General features: G+C 43.9%; 1 protein-coding gene and 1 non-coding gene across 2 annotated transcripts in view; one reads left to right on the forward strand and one right to left on the reverse strand.

The window, feature by feature from the left end:
- WWOX (WW domain containing oxidoreductase) overlaps positions 1-24,821 on the reverse strand; it is a 922,226-nt gene that overhangs the window by 470,346 nt on the left and 427,059 nt on the right. The gene's annotated exons all lie outside the window — the stretch shown is intronic.
- On the forward strand, positions 23,826-23,953 carry LOC118721032. Its single transcript, XR_004988604.1, has one exon. It is a non-coding gene; the product is annotated as a small nucleolar RNA SNORA31 (small nucleolar RNA).

A 24,821-nucleotide genomic window follows, 5' to 3' on the forward strand; every position in this document is an offset into this window, starting at 1 on the left:
ATCAGTGGGCCAGGGTTGGGGGGGGGGGCGGGGAAATAGCAGGGAAATCCATTACATAACCTTTCACCAGGCATAAAATTTACTGTGAATGCAAAGCCTAAAGGTCCATGGTGGCCTCTGATTTAAAACTATTAAGTCTGGCTTCCTGAGAACATCTCCATTATAATAAATACATAACTATGATAACATATGCTACAATTTCAAAGACTAGAGTGAACAACCTATACATGAAAAATACATCCAAACACTGCTGTGTTGGATTCATACCACTAAGGCCTTCAATTCAGGCTGGGATCCATGAGAATATTAAACGTTTCATGAACAGATTGCCACCCTGGTGGATAGTAGTGGGAAGCAGGGTACCAGGACCCTATTTCACACAGGTGACCAAACTGGTCCTGTGTTCATCTGGAATGTGGGTGTTGTCTCCTGTTTATGGAATTTAAGGAAGAAATAATCTATATATTTGCATATGTTTATGTTCTTCAAAAAGGCAAAAAGAATGCTATGATAAATAGGGGGATCACCTGTCAGAGCTGTCTGAGGACCAGGGCATCATGTTCCCAGAAGGCCCCCCACAGCCTAGAAACTGACTGCCAGTTACCTGGGCTTTTGTGGAGGGATCCATGTGAATCCCTCCTAAAGAAATAGCCGTTTTTCATACAATTTCTGGGAGGTGGTAATTTATTCAGTCATTTTGCAACCTAATTCCTATCTGACTGATTTTCTCTCTGGCTTCATCTTCTCCAAGGTGCCACACACCTGTTCTGAATGAATAAGGATAAACATGGTAAAAGGATAGGATGGTTTGAAAAGCCAGTGAACAATGGAAAAGACTAAGCTAAAGCAAATGAAAAAGAAAAGTTCACCATTTGTATAAAGTCTCTGCCAAAGTGATTACTAATGCTGCCCTTTAGAAAAGTAACAGTAAAAACCTCTAGCTCTTTAGAGTTGGAGGGAAAAGGTCTGGTATCTTCCAAAGGCAGAAATACTGAGTCCATGTCACTGGCGTTAGCCAACACATTTTTGGCTGTTTAAGAAGCTCTGTTTTGGGCCTAGGGTGTAAGCCCTGCATCTGCTGCTTAGGAGATGCCGAGTCTACTTTGAGGAATAAGTGAAGCAATGGTCTAAGGGCATGGGTGTGATGCTAGCTCTTAGTATGCACTCGGGTAATGGAAACTATCATTTTGTAGAATGGGGAGGAATATGTCCACCCTCAGAGGACTGGTGGCAGTGAAGGTGTGAAGGAATGGAAATTAGGCCTAGAATAGTGCTTGACAAAGCAGGTTGGCATCCCATCCCATCCTAACAGACCCAAAGATGCTTTGCAAAATATTTCATTGTACAGTATATTGAAAAGGGGCCATTATCATATAAACATGTGCTTGTTTGTGTAATGATGTAAATGCATAGAAAGACAGAAGAAATCAGAATAACCAGCTACTCTTCAAAGAGAGAGGAGAGTGTAAGCAACACTCTAAAAGGGTAATTATTCCACATCCTTTGTGTGTGCCTGGCCAGCACTCATTTGCCCTTAGGATAAAACACCTTGATTCCTTTGGGAAACAGCTCCTCCCAATCCACTCTTCTATGACCTCCCAACCCCACCCCCAACCCCACCCCCACCCCTGTCCATGGTGGCAAAGGACATTCACTTGTCCAATCACTTCCATAGGCTGATTCAAGGATGCACTCCACCTAGACCAGTGATGGTCTACTGGTCAACTCCAGGTTTTGGCACTGGAGCTTCACATCCCAAAGGTGCAGCTGGCTCTACCAGTATAAAGGAAGAAAGTTCCTGAGTCAACACAGGGAAAAGCTGAGCAAAGAGGGGAAGAGAGAGATTCTTGATGACATACTCTGAATACAGGTCCAGGAGCTTGACCCAATTATACATACCTAGATATAATAACATTTTGATTATGTAAGTTATTGTACTGCTACAAGGCTAAGGATCTAAAGGCTGAGATAGAGAATAGAGGAGTATTACTTTATTTAGTTAGGATAGTGTGGCTGGCAGAAAGAATAATGGTGTCAGAGATGACCCTGTTCTGATCCCTGACACCAGTGATTATGTTACTTTACATGGCAAAGGGTTCTTTGCAGATGGAAATAAGTGAAGGTTCCAGAGATGGGGAGAGTATGCTGAATTACCCAGGTGGCCCCTGTGGAATCACAAAGATCTTCAAAGGATGGAAAAGTCAGACAAGAGGAGCAGAGTAAGAGAGATGTCCAGATGCTACAGGGTCAGACTTGCAGGTGGGAGAAGAGGACCATGGGCCAAGGAATAAAAGTGGCCCCTAGAAACTGGAACAGATGCTCCCTCAGAGCCCCCAGAAGATATCCAGCCCTGCCAACACCTTGGTTTCTGCCCAGTGAGACCCATCTTGGACTTTTAACCTCCAGAACAGTAAGAGAATACATTCATATTATCTAAGCCACCACATTGCAGTCATTGGTTACAGCAGGAAACTGATACAAATGGTCAGGAGTGGTCTCGTTGATGAGCATTCACAATGAGTGCTGAGGGATGAGGAGGAGATAGCATACCAAGGGTGGGAGAAGATCATGCCAGGGCAGGAAACAGAATATGGGAAGACCCGCTAGGAAAGTGGTTGACATATTCTGGGAATAGCAGGATCATTGTGGCTGGAATGTACATTGCTTAGACTTGAGGTTCAGAGAAGAATTTAAAGCACCTTAAATATTCAATGCAACCTGAATTTGGGGAAAACAAAGCATTCTTTAATGACATCCTTCATTCTAAACGCATTGAGGACTAAAACCAAAGCTCTTCCATATGTTACTAATAACTAGCAGGAAGAATTCCACCAAGTACAATTTCCCTTAGTAATTTCAACTTGTATGCCTATTTGGACTCCTAATATGCATTCCAGACTTTGTGGATGTGTCTTATTCTCATCTATTCTCCCCTGTCCTGCTTATTGAGTGTCTATTCTCTCCTGTCATGCTGATTGAGTGTCTATTATGCCAGACCCATAATAGACACTCAATAAATATTTGTTGGAGAAATATGCCCAGGGTTTTTGGTTTGCAAACACAATCCCTGATACTATATACTCCTTATGACCTGTTCTCTCAAGTCATGTTAGAAATAATTAAAATGCCTTGATTGCGACAGACCCAGGAGTAAGCATTTGTCCATCAGCACTACCTATGAGGTCAAAAGCAGGGGTGGGGAGGAGGGGGACAGGAGAGAGAGGGGAGAAGTGATTCAAGTAGAATCAAGATATCAAATAAGCTGAAAGTTACTAATTATGACAACTTCCTCACACTGAGAAGAAAATAATTTTTGAAGTGGTCCCCCACACCACTTAGCTGCTGAGCAAGCAAAAGCGTTGTGAACAAGCTCTATGGGCACAAGAAGGCCAGGGCTTCCTTTAAATCAGTTCCTAGAAGGCAAGGAACCAGTATATCATAGTGAGACAATCATTAATAATGAGACCATTATTAGGAGCCAAGATATAAAAATTGTACATGAAACAGCCTTATAAGCAGATTCCGTGCGTGGCTGATTAACCTCTCTATCCCCACTGGGGGCCGGTGGCTCAGGGGAGTGGTAATGAGATATGGAAGTCATTCGCCTCGAGGTCACAGGTTTAAAGATGGACATGTTAGAAGGCGCCTAATTGCTACTCCTGGATCACTTGATGGAGCACAGATGGGCACACAGTAGCTTGTGGGCTCAGAGATACTAGCCCAGGGTTCGAGTCCCTGCACTCCCCCTGAACTAGCTGTGGGATGTTTGTGCTGCTCAAAAACTCAGTTTCACAATTCATAAAACTTTTTCAAGGCTGATTTAATATAAATATATTAATATTAAATTTATTTATTTAAATTCTATTTATTTAAATCCTGATCAAAGAATATATTTTTATTTCTTTTAGAGAGAAAGGGAGGGAAGGAGGGAAGAAGGAAGAAGAGGGAGGGAGGGAAACATCAATTGGTTGCCTCACATACACACCCTGACAGGAGATCAAACCTGCAACCTAGGAATGTATCTTGACCAGGAATGGAACCCACAACCTTTTGGTGTATGGAGCAATGCTCCAACCAACTGAGCCATGCAGTCAGGGCAAGGATGATTTTTTTCAGATAAATATTTGCAAGCTTGGCACATGGTTAGTATTAGATATGTGACAATTGCTATTCTGGAAAGCCATGTTTTCTTTTGAGTTCTTGGGTATTAATTTAAAGGGCACGAGGTCACTATGAATATTACAAGCTGCAGCCCTGTTGGACCTTCTTGGGTCTGGAAAGCTGTATAGAGCTTCTCTGCCATGTCAGGTGAACACAGAAAGACCTTCACCATCAGCAGAAATAATAGCAGTACTAACATTTATTGAGAGCTTACTAAGTGTCAGGCTCCCCCCTTTATTAACTAATTTAATCCGTATAGAATCCCCATATAGTAGGTACTAGTAATAGTACAAGTAATAGTAAAAATAGGTATTAGTAATAAGTAGTCTTACTATTATAAGCAATAATCCCATAGTTTTACATCTACAATAGTAGCAGGAGGGACATAATTTGTACCTAAAGAGCAGGATTCCAGACTTTGGTTAACTATTAAACTATGTGCTAACCCTATGGGCAGAGTTAGGAGAGAGAGCTTTTTCCTGCATCTGTGGTGAATGTGCCTCACACACAGTATTCCCTGGGGATGCATCTCAATATGGAAACAGGTTCAGCAGGAGCAAAAGAAATGGTCAGAATGGGAACTGGCTGTGGACCTGTGACTGTCTTAGCTGACAGAACCCATGGCCAGAATACAGGGTTTTAGTTCGCCCATGAATCTCAACCCTCACGGGAGTTCTGGTGGCAGAAAAATCAGAGACAAATGAGGTGAGAAATGTGGGTCTGGGCAGCACTGAACTTGACCTGTAACACACAGATGGTGCTCAACAGAATGGATAGATCCCATGTAGGCTGACATTTAAGTGGGGGGAAGCACTAAGGCAAAAAAGGCAACACGAAGCCACAGAAAGATAAATACGGAGACCAGACCAGAGCCCTGGATTCAAATCCCACCTCTGACTTCTTCTCCCCTCTCCACCCATTGCCTTATCCTCACAACAAGCCATGCTGTAGAACAGATATTTGCAAATCCCTTGATTAGGAAATCTGATTCAGTTATATAATAAAAGGGTCCTATATTTAATGATTAGTTAAATGGAGAGAAATGGCAAATTATTTGGGGGGCAGGAGGTCTCCTACACAGGTAAGTCACACCCAATTGAATACAGCGCTTGAGTGTTAACTCTCCACTAAATTGATTGTTGTCTCCCTCCCCTCCTTTGCACTTTCCAGGGACCTGAGGCTCTTGATGAAAAGGGAGGCATAATCCTTCCTTTGGTGTCTGTGATCAAGATCTATTTGGTAACCCACTCCTCTAATGCCGCCCGTGCAGGGAAATAATTCCGGCTCCCCGTTAATTTGAGTATTGAACTGAAATTCTGCAGCTGCTTTCTGCCAAGCCTGAAAGCAGAAATTAATTTCAATGACCCAGGCAAGTGGAGGGGAGCTCTGTCAGGTAATTAGTCTTCGTCTCTGCTACTGAGGGTCTATCACGGTGCTAATCCATACATACACCCAGGCATTCCCCGAGTCACTGGCAATCTGCAGGGCCTTTAGCTACCTCCTGCTTGGGTTCTCCCAGAGCAGGGCTGCCTGCAGGGAAGGGAGGAGGCTCCCTAGCACATGCCCCTTCCTTCTGCCTCAGGAGGCTGGTATAACTCCTGTGGCTGATTTACATGCTCTTCTCCTGTGTGATGGAGTCCGCCCTTGATGAAGCAGAGCTCCGGGTAGGGGAGTGTGTGGGGGAGGGGTCCCCCTCCTGCAGCTTTCTGACTGGCCAGTTTATTAATGAAAGAGGCCCCAATATTGATAGCCCTGGCTCTACAGAGCAGCAATTACAGGGTCTGTCCTTCCAGGCTTCTAATTAAAAGGGAGCCTCTCTCCACCAGGGATGGCTCTTATTGTCATATTCGCATTCGATTCTGGTTTTGGATGTGGGCACCCCTGCCTGTTCCTTTAGGAAAATCTCCTCCGGGAACCTTAGACCTGAAAAAGCTTTGTTCTCAGCTGGGGTCATTCTGAGGCCCAGGGAAAAGAAAGGTTTTGGGAGGAGGAACCTGTTCAGAAAAGCAGCCTGTCTCCCTCCATGCCTCTTGGAGACACTTCTTTGAGCTTCATGATTTTCATACTTTTTACCATGAAAAGGGGTGGGGGAGACTCAGTAGCAGCTATGATAACTTCTTGAACCTACTTAAGGATTTTCTATCTGCTGACATGTTCTCCCTACTGCAACAGTGTGGGGTGGGTCTCAGAGGCTCCATTTTACAGATGAGAAAACTAATGCCCAGGTAGTTGGTGGCTCTTTCTGATCTGAAGTCCTTCCTCATTCTACTCCAGGCCCTCAATACCCCAATCCTGAGGGTCAGGCCAGGCAGGGATTATTCAGGGTGGAAGCAGAGGAATTGAGAATATGGGACATGGGGAGCCTCCCCTTGCCCACTCTACTCCCTCCTGCCAATGCTGCCTGCCAGAATTCTAACCCAGAATGGCCAGCCCGTGGTGGTACTTTGATATTTCAAGGGATGTCAAAAATCTGGACTTTCAGCTGAATAATGTCTTAACTAATGGTAATTAACTTGTTAGTGAAGCTCACATTTGTGACCTTCGAGATAGTCTCCATCTGCCTCCTTGGAATAATTAAGTTGGTGTTTGCTTATATGTGTTTTGAACCTCTCATCCAAGTGGGGACGCCCAGCCACCTTTGCCACGCCCCTCTCCTGTCAGTGATCACATGCTATAAACTGCCCAGCACTGTGGAAATTACAGTGGAAACAAACTGTGATCCGAAAATGCCTTCTTAAAAAGTCCCTCCACAGTTGGTATCAGATCCTCACTCTACTTTTGTAACAAATCTCATCTCTCACCCAAGGGAGTCACAGACAAACCTGCGGTTTGGGGGTTTCTCCCCAACCCCACCTCATCTGCCCAACCCTGAACCAACCCTGCATTTATGCCTCCTTCAGTAATGAACCAACTATATGACCTTAGGCACTTTCCCCTCTTCTTGTGTGTCTCAGTTTTCTCATCTATAAAATGGGAGGATGATTCTGGACCCACAGGCTTGTTGAGAGGTTCCTGAGGCAGTGCATGGGAAAGTTTGATGACATGCCTGTTTTCTGGTGAGGAGGCCTACCAGGCTTGACCTCCTGCAGAAGCGCCTTGCACTCCTTCAGATCCAAGGTAGCTGAACTGCACAGGCTCGTGGTTCTGAGTTTCTTCTCCAGGAAAATAAACAGACTTGTGCTCCAGTGTTCATTATGACTGAACACTGGAGCACAAGCCAGTCTTCTAGCCTCACTTTTTCTACCTCTAAAGCGGGCCTTCCATGGCCTCCCTTATAGGACTGCTGGAAGATTACAAAAGGAATGCAGGGCCAACACAGTAAGCCTACAGGAAACCACGCTCCCACTACCAGCTCCCTGGAGGTCTTAATTCTCTTGCTTTAGACTCATCGTGCAGGTTTTGTGCTTCAAAGTTCTTTTCTCATGCTTAGCCCTAAAGCTACGAAATGGAAAAAAAAATAATTAAAAAAACCTGAATCTTCACAGGAGCTACAACAGTGAAATATAATCATTTCTCATTTTACTGTGAATTCTTAGAAATGACAACATCAGAGAGAGAGAGAGGGAGGGAGGGAGGGAGGGAGGGAGGGAGGGAGGGAGGGAGGGGGAGAGAGAGAGAGAGAGAGAGAGAGAGAGAGAGAGAGAGAGAGAGAGAGAGAGAGAAGGGAGAGAAGGGAGAGGGAGAGCATGCACATGCTGTGCCTGGACAAATAGGAAAACTAACGCTGTAATGCATTTTATTGAAATCAAAAGTGCTCTCTGGCCTCTGACCCCCTCCCATCAGCTTCAGCCTGCTGCTGGGGGCACCAGGGAGAGTCAGAAGCATTGGTCTGGTGTCAAGTAGCACTGCCATCCACCTTCTATGAGTCAATTGCAATTAACAGGGCCATTCAGAATGGCAGGTTCAGGACAGACAAAGGGAGCACAGTCAGATCTTATCAAAACCTAAGGCCAGAAGGCTGGGTCTTTCATAGGCTGTTTGCACAGAAAAAAATAAAATAAAATAAAAATGGTTGTGGGAGAAGAGCTGGGTAGGGAAGGATGCTGGACCAAAAGGGGAGTGGAAAGAAGCTAGGCACCTGAGTAGGGAGGTTTAAACATAGAAAAACAGACTAGAGCTCACCCATTGTGTTCAGATCCTGACTTTGTCCCTGGCTACTGAGAACAGGAGGCAGGTAACTAACCCCTCTAGGCCTTATCTTTAAAATGGGAAGAGCAACTGTACTTTCCTAATTTTAAAATTGTTTGCAATATTCTGAGGGTAGAGCTTGGAACTTGGCAATTGTTCTGGTGTGGGAGGGAGATCCAGAGATCCAGGAGACAAATGGATTCTTCAAGCAAGCACTCCAGAGAAATCGAACAGTATACTCGATGGAAAATCCCTGGGAGGGGCAGTTCATGGGTGCTGATGTAGACTGCAGAGCTCTTATATGTGGGAGTGGGGAGACACATACTATAGTAGGCCCTGGGCTGGGAGAACATTGGCCAGTCCACTGGTCCCCCACCCATTACTCCATTTCAGCACATCCCCTACAAAGTGCTTAAATTTCTTTTCATGCAGAAGGACTTGAGCACCAACTGTGTGCTTTGCTATGGGCCATTTACTAAGAGGTACCGAGAAAACCACATGTCCAGCCCCCTCTATTTTGTTTCTTTGCTATGAGAATGACTAGAGGCCTAGTGCACGAAATTCATCCATGGGTAGGGTCCCTAGGCCTGGCCAGCAATCAGGGCCAATCTGTGGGGCTGCCAATGGGGTAGTTAGGGGAAGGGTGGGGTTTGGGGAGGGGGGAGTGCTGGCACTGGCCTTGGCTTGCCTGGGGCCTGGGGGTTGGGTGCAGCTCCTGCGCTGAGGCTCTGCCCCCTGGTGGGCAGTGCACGTCATAGGGACTTGTCATTCCACCAGTTGTTCCTCTGTTTGGTCGATTTGCATATTAGCCTTTTATTGTATAGGGTGCCAGGGACTAAAGAAGTGTGATTCCATAGAAAGTTCCAGAGAGACCTAATTTCAAATGCCAGGTGGGCCACTGATGAGCAACATGCCCTTGGACTAGGGCTGTGGCTAGGACTGTTTAAAGGCTCATCTTTAACAAGGAGGCAGGAATACTTATTATTGCAGGGTTATGTGAGCAAAAGTCAAAAATGTGGGAGGGGGGTGGGTGTTCAATGTGTGCAATTTATTTATTATTCCAGCTTCCTTGCTGGGCTCTGGATGGACAGGTTCTGGCTGGATAGCACTGTCAGCCTGTCTCAAACGGTCATATGCCCATCTGGAACTGGGCAGACAAGGGGAGCAAGTCCAAACCACACCAGCCTCTTCAGCCAGATGAGGAATTCTCCCCAATGCACAGGTCCTCAGATGATGGTGCTCATGCCGGCATGAAGAAGTTATCTGAAGGAGCAGACAAATTAACTGGAGGTTGACTACTTCTTGGTCCACTTCCAAAAACAAAAGCACAACCCCAGGGAAGGCAGGAGACTCCTCTCTATTTTTGCTTTCCTAGCGAACTGCCTGTTTTTGTTCGCACGTCTTCATAACGAGCACATGCCTTTCAGACCCTCTTAGAATTCCAGAAACTTGAGGCTAAAATATCCATTCCTTTAAATTTTTTAGTGTTCCCATGGAGCTAGAGAAAAGGGGGTCAGTATGACTGAGCATACGGACAGAATGGTGGAGGAAGAGAACAGTTCCTCCATTTTTCTATCAAGAAAATAATAATAATATCCAGCAAAACCTCATTAAGTCAGTATTGGCTTATTTAAAAGAGCTTATCATTTGCAGTAACTATTCCCCAACCAACCGGATGCCTCTATTGCAATCTTCTTTAATGTTGAAAGTCTGATAATTAAATATATTAATATATCAGGACAGACTTTATTTGAAGGCACATGGTTGTTTTGTATGATGTCTCTAAGTGTCCTGAAGAGCAATCAGTGCATAGTAGGTGTTCAATAACCCTGAGCTTCGTTCCCCTGCATTTTGTATTATCAGAGCTTTAACCTGGGCTATAATGTATCTAGTCCTTATCAATAACAACGTATTTCCGTTTTAATATACTACCTTTTATTAAACTGGAGCCACAAACTCTTAATAGCACGGCCTGTCCAAGGCCCTTTAATCAGCACTGTTGTGCAGATGTCTCTCCGAGGAAAACACAGGCAATGCTCAGCAGCCAGGATGGGGACTGCTCATCCACCTTCATGTTGGCAGAATGAGTTACAGGATTGTATTATCAATGCAATTAGGACAGGCTCCCTCTGCATTTCCATGGCAGACCTCTCGGCTCTGTACAATAAGAGGCACTTCCCTCTGTGACCTGGTTTCCAAAGCATTTTTTCCCCCTGAAGTGGTCACCACTGATGCCTGCATGGAAAAGCCAACTTCTGAGTTTGTGCTTGCTTGCCACTCTGAATTTTTCCAACATGGTACCCAGGTCAAGGGCAAGAGGACACCTTAGTGCTTTTGACATGGCAATGATGCCAATACTAATGAGCATGATGTTGGAACTGCTGATGATGACATGGATGATGTTGATGTTGCTGATGATGGCAAGGGTGATGCTGATGGTGCCAGCTCAGTATTCCTCACCTACTGTGCTATTCCCAGGGTGAGAGCTATATGAACATCTTCAGCATTTAATCCTCCCAATAACTCCGAGGATGGAACTGTTAATGCCCCCATTTTGTAGATGAAGAAACTAAGGCTTACAGAGAAAGTGGCTTGCTCAAAGCCCAAGAAATAAGTGGCCCATCCAGGTGTGCAACTTCTAATTCTTTAAGTTACACAATGTTAAACTTGTGTCTTTGTCTGCTTGGCTGCTATGACAAAATACCACAGATTGGGTGGTTCAAACAACAGACATTTACGTATGTCACATAGTTCCAGAGGCTCAGAAATCTAAGGTTAAGGTACAACCTACAGATTCAGTGTTTGGTGAGAGCTCTTTTCCTCCCTGCATGGGGGGGGGGGGGGGGGTTGATCTGTTCTTCTCTTTTACAAGGACATCACAAGAGACCCACTCTCATTAGGGCATATAAATCTAATCACCTCTAAAGGCCCTGCTTCCAAAGACTATTACATTGGGGGTCAGGGCTTCAATGTATGAATTTGGAGGCAATGCATTCAGTACACAACAACCTATTTGAAGCAATTCTGTCTCCCCTCTTATCTGGTCGGAAGCAGCATATCAGAACTCCTGTCCTTGCCAGATGAGCTATCTCAGAGGTCATTCAGGCAGGATCTAAGACAGTGTGGCCCAGACCCAGGTCTACCCGCCATCCTTCCTTAGGCCTCCTGGGTGATGGATTAAATACCATTACCTTTAAGAATCAGAATTTCAGCACATGAATTTGGGAAGGAGAGCACATTCATTCAGACCATAGTGCTGAGGGAAGTGAGAGTCTTTCAGTGGTTATATCAACACTTCTCTCCTTTTCCTCTCCTTTTCTTGACCTGGACTGATCTAGCCTCACACCCCTCCAAATACATAAATGACATCCACAGCATGAGGAGTGGAAGAATCCAAGAAATGGACATAAGGACAGAAGTTGTAGACCAGCTCAGTAATAACTACTAATGCTAAGACATGATAACATACTGTGTACTTAGTACTATGTTGAATGCTTCAGTCACTTCACAAGGTGTTGAAAGTGATGACTCCGTCGAACTCTAAAGGGTAAGAAAGAACACACTAGCTAAAACAGGAGGGAAAGAGGACTCCAGGCAGAGTCAATAGCCTGTGCAAAGGACCTGTGACAGGATGAGGAGGGGGAGGGTCGGCAGGGTAGAAGCGGAGGTGAGAGTAGGTTGAAGAATGGCAGAGCTTCCATGGTCTGATAAAGATTTTGGTTTTTATCCCAAGGGATATGGAGAGCCAGTGAAGGGATTAAGCAGGGAGTGGAGAATAGGATGGTGGCAAGATCAGATTTCTATTTTAGAGAAATGAATCTAACTTCCCTCTGAAGAAGGGATTTCAAGAAAGGCAAGAGGGTGAGCAAGATGCCAGTTAGGAATCTTACTGACCACACTGCTATAAACAGCACTAACTCACAGGCTCAGAATTCCTCACACTGTTACCAAGTGTGCTGCCAGGAGACAAAGAAAGGCCAGACCGTGTGTGTGTGTGTGTGTGTGTGTGTGTGTGTGTGTGTATGCACGCATGAGGGGAGGAGGGACAGTGAGACACAAGTGAAAGAGACTTCCTGTTTTAGAGTCTTTTAAATGACATAAAAAAAAAAAAAACCAAAGGAGAAAAGCAAGCAGTGGTACCCTTTGAAAAGTTTTAATTTTATTTTAACTTTGCTTAATATTCTTACATTCAAATTTTGATATATGTATACACGATGAAACACTGAAGTTATGATCTATTGGGTTAAAAATCCACTTTTTGGAATGGGTTCAGGGAAAATTTATACAAAAGACTTCCAAGTAGAAAGTAATTCTGCAGATAAAATAGAATGAAAGCATCCACTATATACGCCCCTTGCAAATTGCAAAATGAGGAGTGGTCTCAAATCATCATCAATAGGAGGTTCAAAACAGTCAGCCTTTTGACCCCTCAGGGAACCAGCTGGAAGGGAAGTGCCTGGCTAGTCCTCAGCATCATCATTCATACTTTTCCAAGGACACAGCCTCTTCCTTTCATAATTCATTTGAAACCAATAAATTGACCCCCAATTGAAAACAGTGAAATTCCATTCTAGCATGCTACTCACAAAGCATGGGGCGACCTGGTGTTTATTTTGCAAAGTTCCAGACAAAGAAATATAAAATTAAAAAAATACTGGAAAAAATCCATCAACAAGCATTTCTGTGCTTATTCTGTGTAATTACCCTTGTATAGAGAGGCATACAAAAAAGGGGAGGAAAATATGGTTCTTATTCTTAGGTATTTGGCAATCCTCTAGGGTGCTTCTGGACTCCGATTGTACATCAGAACCACCTGGGGAGCTAGACAAAAATGTAGATCCTTGGCACCAACACTCCCTCCCAAACGCTGGATCGAGTATGTATTAGTGTCTATACAGGTCCTAGGAATCTGTATTTTTAAGCAAACAGAGAGGCATCTGATGGGGGCTAGGATTCTGAATCACCAAAATGAGAAGAGAGAGAATGTTCAGGAAACATTAACACAGAATTGGACAGAAGGAAGAAGTCCTAGTGCATATCCAGCAACACCTCTACCCAAAGTGACATTCTTTAGTCGGTCATCATGACTGGTGTCAAACATCAGCCTTTGCTTTACATCTCCACAAAGGGCACAGATCCTTCATGTGGAAGCTCGTTCCACTGTAGAACCATTACCTACTGTCCTCTGAAGGGCCTTCAAAACACTGGAGTTTCCTGTGTCTTCATCCTGTTTACCTCCCTTGATCTGAATGCTACATGTTTGTCAACACTGCCTAAGGGATTACTCTTGTCAAAGCTCAACATGACTGAAATAGCCATCTACTTGGCTTCATTCCCTTTACCTGTCCGGTAAACTTTTTGAAAGTCAAATAGAGTTAGAAGAATTGGCACTCATGTTCTTGCTTCATATCCCTGCTTTCTTTCCTAAAACTTCAGAAATTATGTATTTAATCATCTGTTCCAGACTTTTCACAGGGATTGGCTTTATTTATATCTTGTCCCTATTAACCATTATTCTCTCCTCAACCCCTAGAGGTTGAGGAGAGGACAAGATATAAATATCTTGTCCCTATTAACCATTCATTCATTCATTCATTCTTCTTTCTTTTTATGAATCCATTTCTGACTCTTTCTCTTATTTCTCTCTATTGATTTTTACCAAAATAGTCAACAGAATACCCGAGGTCTCCTTGGTGACTTCTTTTTTGGCATCTTGAGTGATTATTCAAAGAATTCCAATATCATAGAACATCAGAATTTGGAGGAACCTTGGAAACCAGCCAGGGAAAATACTTACTATGAAGATGAATAAATTAGGGTGCAGAGAGGACACAGGTCAAATTGAGATGCCCAAGTTGGGGACTGAGCCAGCATTAGGACTCGGATCTTCTTGCTGGATGATGACTTTTAGACAGCCTGCCTTGTTTGGGACTTGGAAACCTGGCTGTGTGGCCAAGCAGATTCTTAGGTTCATCCTCCCCGGGAGGTATGGTGACAAACACACTAAGAAAGAGAGTGGCCTATATGGTTCATAAATTATGTAGAGTAAAATGTTAAATGAGAGAGAAAACTCACCCACACTTCTAACTATTTTAGTGTGAGTTTTATAAAGGAGGAAGCAGTGCCACTGAGAGACCAGAAATCAGGGCAGCATGCTGCCCTGTGCATGTGTTGTGGGATGGAGGAGGTGGGAGAGGAACACAAACAAAACACAAAAGGATATGAAAATGAACCTTACCCTGATAGCCATATGTCAAAAGAACATGGGAGTCAAGTGAAAGAGCCCTTGGTGGCCAAACCATTGGGAAATAAAGTAAAGTTGTTTAGGATAATAAACCAAAGTAGAAAGTAAATATCCATGAGTCCACACGGATAGAAATTCATAAGTGGGGGAGAAGAGAAATCCTTCATGCAGAAAAATTCCTAAGAGTTCATATAGACAGATACTCTGCCTACAAGGGGTGAGAGTATAAGTCCCTTCAAGTGGGGGCTGCACACAGGAACTTTCCTCCAAAAAGAACAACATGGAGTGTATGGGAAAAGAGTAACTATAGTGGAGAGCTGACAAGCACTACCTCAGCCAGTGAAAAAGGTCAACATCACAGTAATGTGTCATGTTGATAGCATTGTCCTTCATAGGGTGTGATGAGAAGGGCATTTCACCTCTCTGTCTTCTTCCCCAAAACCCACAATCTCAGTCTAATCATGAAAACAAACCAGACACATTTCCTTACTGGGGTATCCTATATAATAGGCAGTTGTTCCACCAGGAGTTCAACCAAGAGACCAGGAGTTTGGCCGCTTGCTATGACATGTGCTGATTACCAGGGGGCGGCAGGGACATGGCAGGCGTCAGAGACAGGGTGCTGGCAGCAGGCAGCAGTGGAAACACTGCTGGCCCCGATGAGGAACTGCAGCGGGATGGTGGAGCAGCGCCAGGTCAAGGCGAGGTGCCAAGAAGGCTGTGGGGCTGCAAGGCTGGGGGCATGAGCTGGGGCCAGATCCCCAATGGCCACCCCATACATGAATTCATGCATCAGGCCTCTAATCTTACATAATTCCCAACCAGTACTTCATTCTCAAAGTATTGAAAACAAGGAGTCTGAGAAATGGTCATAGCTCTGAGAAGTCTAAGAAGACATATAACTAAATGCAGTGTGGGATCCCGGATGGGATCCTGAACAGGAAAAGGTCATTAGGAAATCTGTATAAACTATAAACTTTAGTTAATAATAACATATTAACATTGTTTCTGTAATTGTAATAAATGTATCAAATAATGTAAGATATTAATAAAGGGGAAAATGGGTGTAGGTATATGGGAATTGTGTGCCATTATCTCAATTTGTTTTTAAACCTAAACAAACAAACAAACAAAAAAAAACAAAAAAACACTACACCCCGCATTCAAAACATAAATTCTCTTTAAAAAAATAAATATACATACTAAATAAAGTAAAAGAATAGCATGGAGAAAAGCACATGCCATTCTAGAGGTGGCCTGGGGATTCTGTGACTAGAGATTTTGAGGGTTCCAGTTACCCTTGAAGAGGGCATGCAAGTCCTAGGTGCACCAGCCCCAGTAGATGAGCAAACCATGGGGTCCAGAGAGGAATCCTGGCTACCCCAGGATAAGAGTTGAATTACAGCTGACCTCATAAAGCTCAGCTGTCAGGAAATGATTTGTGATGTTGTTTAGCGATGCTTAGTAACCCAGAAGTGGGAGCCAGGTCTTATACCTGTTGGGATCTATGATGTATAAGTAGCAACAAATAAAAGGAGGTATGGGGTAGCCTAGGATATCAGCAAGAACACCTTCCAAAGACTCGTGTCTAGTGACACACACACAGAACTCTGGACTGGCCAGGCCGCTAGCCAGGCTTTGCAAGGGGCCATGATGTTCTCACACTTTAGGTTCAATGGAAAATGTCCTAGAGGTGAATGCCACCTTTCATAATCATGCCAGCATTCAAAACTGTGTCCAAAAGATCCCGTTCCTTTAGGCATACAAATTCAAGCCAGAAATTGTATCGGGAATGATACTTTCTTGTTCACCATTGTGCCTTTCTGCAATAAATAATTTCCAGTCAGGATGCTAGAGAATTCCAAATGATAGACATATTATGTTCATGAAAGACAACTTTAAGAAGAATCTTTCTGCAATGAAAGTGAGGGCTCCACACCCCCTTCTTGGCATCCCAGCTTGCTATAGAAATGAGTGATTTTCTGAATTTCTGCCAAGTTAGATGGTTCAGCATGCTATTAGATTAGTCTGTTTATACAGAAACAGCCAAAAATAGGAAACACACAGAAGCTATTAAAGATATTGTCCTGAGAGGGAAAGATTTGAATGGTTTTCTTACTGCAAGTGGGAAATAAGATATGAGTCAGTATTAATGTGATAAAGAAGTTAATGTGTTCTAAAGCAAACCCTTGGTTTCTTCATCTTGTTTCAGAGGTGACAATAAAAGGCACATACAGACAATTATTCAGGGTTGGGTGAGCATGGAAGGTAGTGCACACTTTAGATATAGCTCCCCTTCAGAAAATAGGACTGTGGCACAAAGGGTTTTCAAAGGGAAAGAGGGTCACTGGCAAAAATAAATCAATCCCCCCCAAAACACACACACACACAGACACACACACACACACACACACACACACACACACCAAAATCCCAGATTCCAAGATTAAGTATATTTTTAAAAAGCTTTCAGAAATTCAGAAGTGAAATTCCAATTTCACTTCTGCCCTTGGGTTGCTTTGTGATCAAATGGAAATCATATGACCTCTCAGGTCAATGCGATTCAAGACGGAGGACTTATATTGACTTCTACTTGTAAGACAATGTGGGTTCTTACTCTCCTCATTTATAAGTGGACAGCGAGACCTGTACTGTGAAGTCACCTCGTTTTTTCCTCCATAAGTCGCAAGGTGAGGTCTGGAGGAAAGACAGTGTCACATTGTGATCACGTGAGCTGTTCCTGACAATATCTCAGAATATGCGTGTGACTCTGGAAGTGGACATGTGTCTAAATACCCAAGTGAAGCCCAGGACTATATACTATTTTCCTCTTCATTTGTAGTTGAGAGTCACAAAGAAATAGGGTTTTCTACAAAATAAATATTTCTAATCGGGTAATAATCTTCCTAGACTGTCCTCTGGGTCCTAGTGAGTAACTCAGAACTCGCTGAGCAAAGAATATTGAAGAATGCACTCATTTAAAATTGTTGTGCAACCAATTATCACAAACGCAGCCTCTGAAAAGAACACCATTATTATGTTACGGTTTCCTTGGGTCAGAAGTGTGAGCATGGGTTCTCAGCTAGGCTGATGTCCAGACAGCCGTTGGGCTGTGGCATCACCAGAGGCTTAGCTGGGGAAATTCAATCACCTTTAACTCCTTCAGCTTGTTTGCAGAATGTATTTCCTTGAGGTTGTAGGACTGACATCCCATTTCCTTGCTGTCTACTTTGGGCCACACTCAGCTCCTACATGCCTTCTGCAGTTGTGTCAAGTGGCCCTCTCACAATACGGCAGCTTACTTCTCCAATGCCACCAATGAGGAGTATCTCTGACCTCAATACCTCTTCAAGGGTTTTTACATAAGACAAGCCCACCCAAGATGATCTCTCTTCTGATTAACTTAAAATCAACTGAATTGGGGCCTTAATTATATCTGCAAGATCTCTTTCCTTTGTCACGTAATGTAGCCTAATTGAGGAGGTGACATCCCATCATCTTTTTCATCTTCTGTTGGTGAGAAGAAAGTCACAGGTTCTGCCCACATTTACAGGGAGGAGGGAACATACGAGGGTGTGGATGCAAGAAGGTGGGAGTCATTGGGCCCACCTTAGGATCCATCTGTCAATCAGTGGAAGAAAATACAGGGGTTCACTTCTCAAGAAAATGTCATCATAATATGGGCAGAATTACTTCATTTATGAGTGTGAGCTTAGAATCTAGGAGCAGGGGCGAAGGAGGGTGGAGAGAAAAAAAGAAAGAGCCCAGTAGTTTTTTACAAATAATCAATTTTTCAAGGTTTTTCCAGAAGCACCTGTTGCCAGATATTATGTACTAAAATGCAGGTATGCTTAAAATGTACAGTTACACTTTAATAGCTGAAAACTGGGCAACCCAATACCTCCTTCAACTGGCGCGACAATGAACATGGACATCGGGAGCATGGAAGCATCAAGAAAAGGGCAAGGCAGGTTCAAAGGCAACCTGTGAGTGGTTGTTTGAAAGACCAGAACAACACAAGGTTCAAGGAGGACAGTGAATAATCGAATGCTATATGCCAGCTGATAAAGGCTAAGCTCAGAGGCCTCCCAATACAAGAAAACAGAAACATGTCAGGGATAGAAGAAGGAATGGAAGCTGAAGGAGGAAAAGAATAAGTAACACCAGGAAGGAAAGAGGCATTTGTCTATAGGAAGATGAAGGGGAGGAAGAGGAAAGAAAGGAGAGAAGAGGAGAGAAAGGAGACAAGGAAGAAAGTGAAACAATTCCATATTAGAAGGACTAGAGTGGTAGTGAGGAGGGGACGGGAGGGGGCGTGAACAAATGTAACCATCAGTTAACTGGAACATTCAGTTAACCAGAATGAGATGCCAGGTAAGTAAAATCCCACTGAGCTTGGAAGGCCTACTCTGGCCATTAACTGTAATGTTTTTCTGAACCCCAGCACTTTCACAGGTGTGAGCTAAAACCATCTGGTTTCTTTACTCTGCCCTGCCTGGTAAAACCTAGCATCTTCCAACATACATTGTGGAGCGAGAGGGGAGCAGGGGGAAGAGATAGGAGGTAAAAGGCTTAACCACATGCTAAACCTTCACAAGAAGGAGCGTATAAGTAACCTTTGAGTGGAATTACTTTATTTAGAAATTTCAATGTAATAAAATAAAATATGGGGAGACACTTTAATATACAGAAACAGAGCTTGGGCAAATGAACGGCTCAACACAAAATCCCAATGAAATAAATGCATTGTGCAGTGACCCCAACATAATAAATGAAAAAAAGGAATAAACTTTGGGGGAAATCCATATACAAAAGCATGTCTCTACAGTAGTGATGTTTCTAAATTTGACACAGTTGCAAGTAGAGCTCACTACAGATTATTTCTATGCAAATATGCATTTACCCGAAATAAGAGTGTGCAAAAAAAGCCTAAATATATTTCTTAAAAACCAATTCTTGTGCAGTACAAGTGAAGCAAGAGGTACACTACTACATATTAAAATGTGACCAACGTGAACTTGTCAGAAGACAAGCTTCTGAGACGTGGGTGGCAGGGAACAGGAAAGTGCCCCACACTGCCCGATGTCTGTGTCTAGTCTAGAGAAGATGTGAAAGGCACTTCTGCTGTGGATGCAGCTACTCTCTCCCTTCCAGGGACAAAGCGTGAGCCTTGAGATTTCCAAGTTCCCTGGCTCCTTCCCATTGATGTGGAAAGTTCTACACAAGGCCGCACACAGCCAACTTGTAAAACACAGAGCACCAGGATTAATTGGAGGTGCTCCCCAGAGATTCCAAATCCCGGCAATGAACAGGTTTTTAGGAGAAAGCTCTCTGCCTGTTTCTTTCAGCACCTTAGCAGCCATCCCTCCTAAATGCCCTATTTAAACAGCCCAGTGTTTCCTGGGCAGGTCAGTTCATTTGATTTCACACCACAGTGAAAGGTAGACGTAATGGTCTTTATTTGTCCTTTTCGCTATTAGACAATACAATACATATACCCTCTTGATCAGCTGTGTGTCTAACACTTTCCTAGGTTTTCTAGATTCATTATTAACTAGAGAGTGTCTCCCTACCATTTGACAAAAGAGGAAGCTGAGGGGAGAGATCCATCTGCCTTTCCAGTGTGCTGGGGTTAAATTAGGAGCAGAGCGGGGTCTAATGGAACCCAGATAAAGGTGAGGCTAACGGTTTTTCTACTGTAACCATGGACTCTCTTTGCTTTTATATGTACACATTGAACCACACAACTGAGGTTAGGAATTGTACAGCAGCAGTGACTGGGAGGGGACATGGGAGGGCGGCTGGAGTACTGGAAGGATCCTGTGTATTAATGAGAGTTACACATGCGTGTGGGCGTGTGCAAATTTATGGAGGTAGACATGTGAAGTGTGTGCCCGCTCTGCTTATATTTACATAAACAAAGGGTGACAGTAGGTTGGATGAGGCTTGCGTGCCTACAGTAACCCTGAGGGAGTGTGCTTCTCTAGCTCCAGGCCTTTTACTTGGGGAATATCCACACGGGCACATTGGAGACATCAGTGAAAAAGGCTTATCATATGAGTGTTAAATAATGGACCAATGTGGTCAATGGGAAGGGATTCCAGACTTTCTGCTTTCCCTCTCAGTTCTATCTTGGGGGGAAGAAGGAGGGCAGGGCTCGGGGCTTTCGTGAGTCTTATGCACAAGATAAGGATTAAAGAAATTCTGTGTTTGTTTCCTGCACGAAACACTGACTCTGTCCAAGAAGAGGTCTGTAGTGGGCTGAACTCTGTCCCTCTAAAACTCCTATGTTCAAGTCCTAATCTCTAGTTCCTCAGAATAAGACTGCATTCGGAGACAGGGCTTTGAAAGAGGTAAAAAAGGTAAAATGAGGCCATTAGGTGGGCCCTAATCCAGCTGGTGTCCTTACAGGAAAGGAGATAGAACACAGATACAGAGAGAAGAGCATGCGAGGACATGGGAAGAAGGTGGCTGTCGGCAGGCAAGAAGAGGCCTCAGAGGAATCCAGCCCTCTGACACCCTGATCTCAGACTACCAGCCTCCAAAGCTGAGGAGCTATTTTCTGTTGTTGAAGCCACCCACTCCGGCGTACTTTGTTGAGCTGCTCTGGGAAACTAATACAAGGTCCAACATGAGAACTGATTCAGTGCTTTCCCAGGGGGGGTGCAAAGTGTCTAAGTGCAAGGTGTGTGACGTCAGGGACACTCGAACACATCTTAACCTGTTAACCGAACAGGATCTATAATATGTCAAACATAAACAATATCGGGAATGGGTAGGACATAAGAATATGTCCTTGAAATATATGTTGCGCCCTGAGAGGGACAATATATATTTTTTGCAATCTTTATAATTGTTTGTAAAATTTATGATTTTTTAATTCGATGTTTCCATTTTTTTGTTGGTATTCTTTTCTATTTGTTTGTAATTTTGTATTTTCCTTTGTGCTTTATATATAAATAAATGAAAAAATATATATTTCATTTATTTTAATTAAGTATAAATAAATAAAAATAATAATATAAAATTACGTCCGCTGGGCGTGACATACTGACATGTCCTAGTGAAAGAGTACGCGCCTGTTACAGGTTGCGTAATTAAAAAGGGAACTCCCCGGTTAACAGGTTAAGGATTCTCTCCTGCCCACCTCAGAACAGACAGGACACAACCCCAAGAAATCTATGGAGCTTCTTCACGTAGCTGCTCACTTGCACCACCTGTGTTCACACTGAGTCCCTGAACTGACCTCCCTAGATACTGTGACCAGATCTATTCCATGCAGTAACTGGGCCAATAGGCAAAGCTACAAGTCTGAACACGTTTTGAACTGAATTGACCAGTCAGCTGGGAGACCTGAACAAAGTGACCACACTGTTTATCTGGCACAAGACTTGTTAAAAGGGTCTTGCAAGGGTGCCTAGATCATCATGCCAGGTTTTGTCTCTTCTCAGATGGTGCTCATTATCTTAAATGTGTCTCTTGTTTAGACAAAACAGACATCAGATAACATTCTACTTGCTCCCATACGTTTTTAAAAAGCTATGTGCATATGAGCGCATATCCATGCATAAGTGTGTGTGCACACACCTAGAGAAAGCAGAGAACAATCCTCATACCAGCTTTGGGAGGCCATGGAGGCCATGAGACAGAGGGTAGAAGAATCTAGATGGGGCTAAGAGAGCTAACTAATGTCATTTTCTTGAAGAAGATTTAACCTACTGCTTTCCTAATATAGCATTAACTCCTTCCCTTCCTGGTTTCCTTTCACATAAATATACAGTATATCTTCAGCCAAGGACATACGTTCATTGCTTTCAAAGAGAGAGGAAGGGGGAAAAAGAAATATCAATGTGAAAAATGTTATCAGCTGCCTCCTGTACACAACCCAACCAGGGATCACAGGTATGTTTCCTGGTCAGGAATCGAACCAGCAAACCTTTTGGTTTACTGGATGATGCTCCAACTAGCTGAGCCACCTGGCCAGGGTCTACTATGTATCAAGTCCTGGAACAAGAAGAAAAGAGAAGATATGGCCCAGGACTCAGAGGACTGGGGTCTGAGCCAGGAGCTTGGGATCTCCCAGGAGCCCATTCTAGAGTAGCTATGCCCTACCTGACAAGAGGCAGGGTATACAATAAGTGTGAAGTTGCTACCATGTTTATATAATACTAGAGGCCCAGTGCACAAAATTCATGCACAGAAGGACAGGTCCCTCAGCCTGGCCTGCACTCTCTCCAATCTGGGACCCCTTGGGGAATGAACAAATGCCTCATACAATCCAGGGTCACTGGCTCCTAACTGCTTGCCTGCCTGCCTGCCTTATTACCCCTAACCTCTCTGCCTGCCTGCCTGATTGCCCCTAACTGATCCTCTATTGGCCTGATCATCCCTAACTGCTCCCCTGCTGGCCTGATTGCCCTTAACCACCTCTGCCTCTCCCTGCACCTGGGACCTGGACCCAGAATTCCCTCCCTCTGGCTGGCCTAGGTCGGCTTTGCCTGGGCCAGCCGCAGCCACAGAGGACGGTAGGCAGGCACCTTGTCCCTCTCCTGGACTGCAGGCACAGTCACTGGTGCCCAGGACTGTAGGGCGGGCAGCTTGTCCCTCTCCAGGGCTGCAGCCTGGCTGGTCCCCATTCCTCTCTCCCCAGTGTTGAGTGTATGAGCTATTATGGCATAATGGCTAGGGCATGATGACCATTTGTATATTAGCTTTTTATTATATCTGATTATACTTTAGCCTATAATCTTCCAAAAATGGTTGACATCCCAATATTTAAACTCAACTACAAGTCTAAAACATGTAAAAATGACTTTACAACTAGAATCACACACAAGAATACTCGAATTTAGCACATACTCCCTATTGCTAAACTGCCAATGCATTAGCCTCACGTTCCAGCAAGATTAGGGCAGAACTGTGCACAACACCCAGCCCAGAGCAAGGGATTAGTAAACATGCTGATTAAACTGAACATCACAAAGAGCTACGAAAAAGAAAAAAGCTAAGAATGCAATTAAAAGACATCTATGCAAATATTTCTGGGTGTTCATGAAATACTTCGTAGTAGAGTCTGCTGTCGATACTCCAACCCTGCCTCATCCAGCCTTAGCATCGAGGTGTCCCTGGAATTGCACTAGGGGAGGGGCCTTCATCTGCTATACACCTCTGTTCCATCTGGTACAAAGCCTCACATGCTTCTCTGAATTCAAGAGATTGACACTGACAGGTCAGCTTCAGGAACAATGTGGAAGCCAGCCATGAAGGACGTACAACATGCATAGGGTGGTTACCGAATCCACTGACAGGCCTTGAATGGTCTGATATTGTTCTTTTGATTTGCACTAGGATGGGGGGAAGGGGGTCCCTGTACTTTCTATCTATCTTTGTAGTGGCCCAATTGAATAAGGGACTACATCTGCAAAAATAAAATCATATATATAAAAAAAATAGGGAGGCATTTGCTGCCAGCTCCACCCCAGCCAGGGTTCAAGAGAAGCCCCAGGGCCCCAGCCTGAAGGCAGCCATCTGTATTCAAAGCAGAAAGTTGAAGATATGATAAGTGTGACTTTACCAATAACACATAAGCAACCCATCCTGCTGCCTTGTGCATCCACTCAGTGTCAGAGCAAAAAAGGACCTTATGAAGCTGCCAAAGCTCTGAACATGTAAAGTTCTTTCAAAAACCATTTGGTAGCCAAAGCTACGTAGAGTTATTTATCTCACGGGTGTGAGGATCCATTCATTCTGACACAGAGATATTCATGTGTTTAATCACAAGGTGCTGCCCCCAGGGTGTTACATCACACAAGGTTTAGCAAACTTGCTTAGAGAGCCAGACAGTAAATATTTCAGGATTTGTGGGCATTCGGCAGTGTCTTGCATACTCAGCTCTGCCACTGTAGCTGAAAGCAACCATAGATAACATGTGAACAAAAGGGGGTAGCTGTGTACCAATAAAACTTTAATTACCAAAAGAACCCTCAGGCCGGGCCCTGGGCTATATGTTTGTCCAACTGTGTAATGCACAGAATATACAGCATATCGCCTTCCAAATTTTTGAAAACCTCTGAAACACATCTGGCCCTAAGGGTGTCAGACCAACGGAAGAGATCCTGTAGTTCCAATCTTGCAGAGTTCTCTGCAGGAAAGTTCTTTACAAGGGGCTGGAACTTTCCTCCAAACAGAGCTCAGCTTGTCTTCCTGAGGGGTTTTAGTCACCTGCTGGGATGGTTGCAACTGCAGCTGAAATCTGGAATTCAGGTTGTTGAACTGAGAGCACCTGCTC

This window comes from Pipistrellus kuhlii, unplaced genomic scaffold (assembly GCF_014108245.1).
Source record: "Pipistrellus kuhlii isolate mPipKuh1 unplaced genomic scaffold, mPipKuh1.p scaffold_m20_p_17, whole genome shotgun sequence".
NCBI classification, from domain to species: Eukaryota; Metazoa; Chordata; class Mammalia; order Chiroptera; family Vespertilionidae; genus Pipistrellus; species Pipistrellus kuhlii.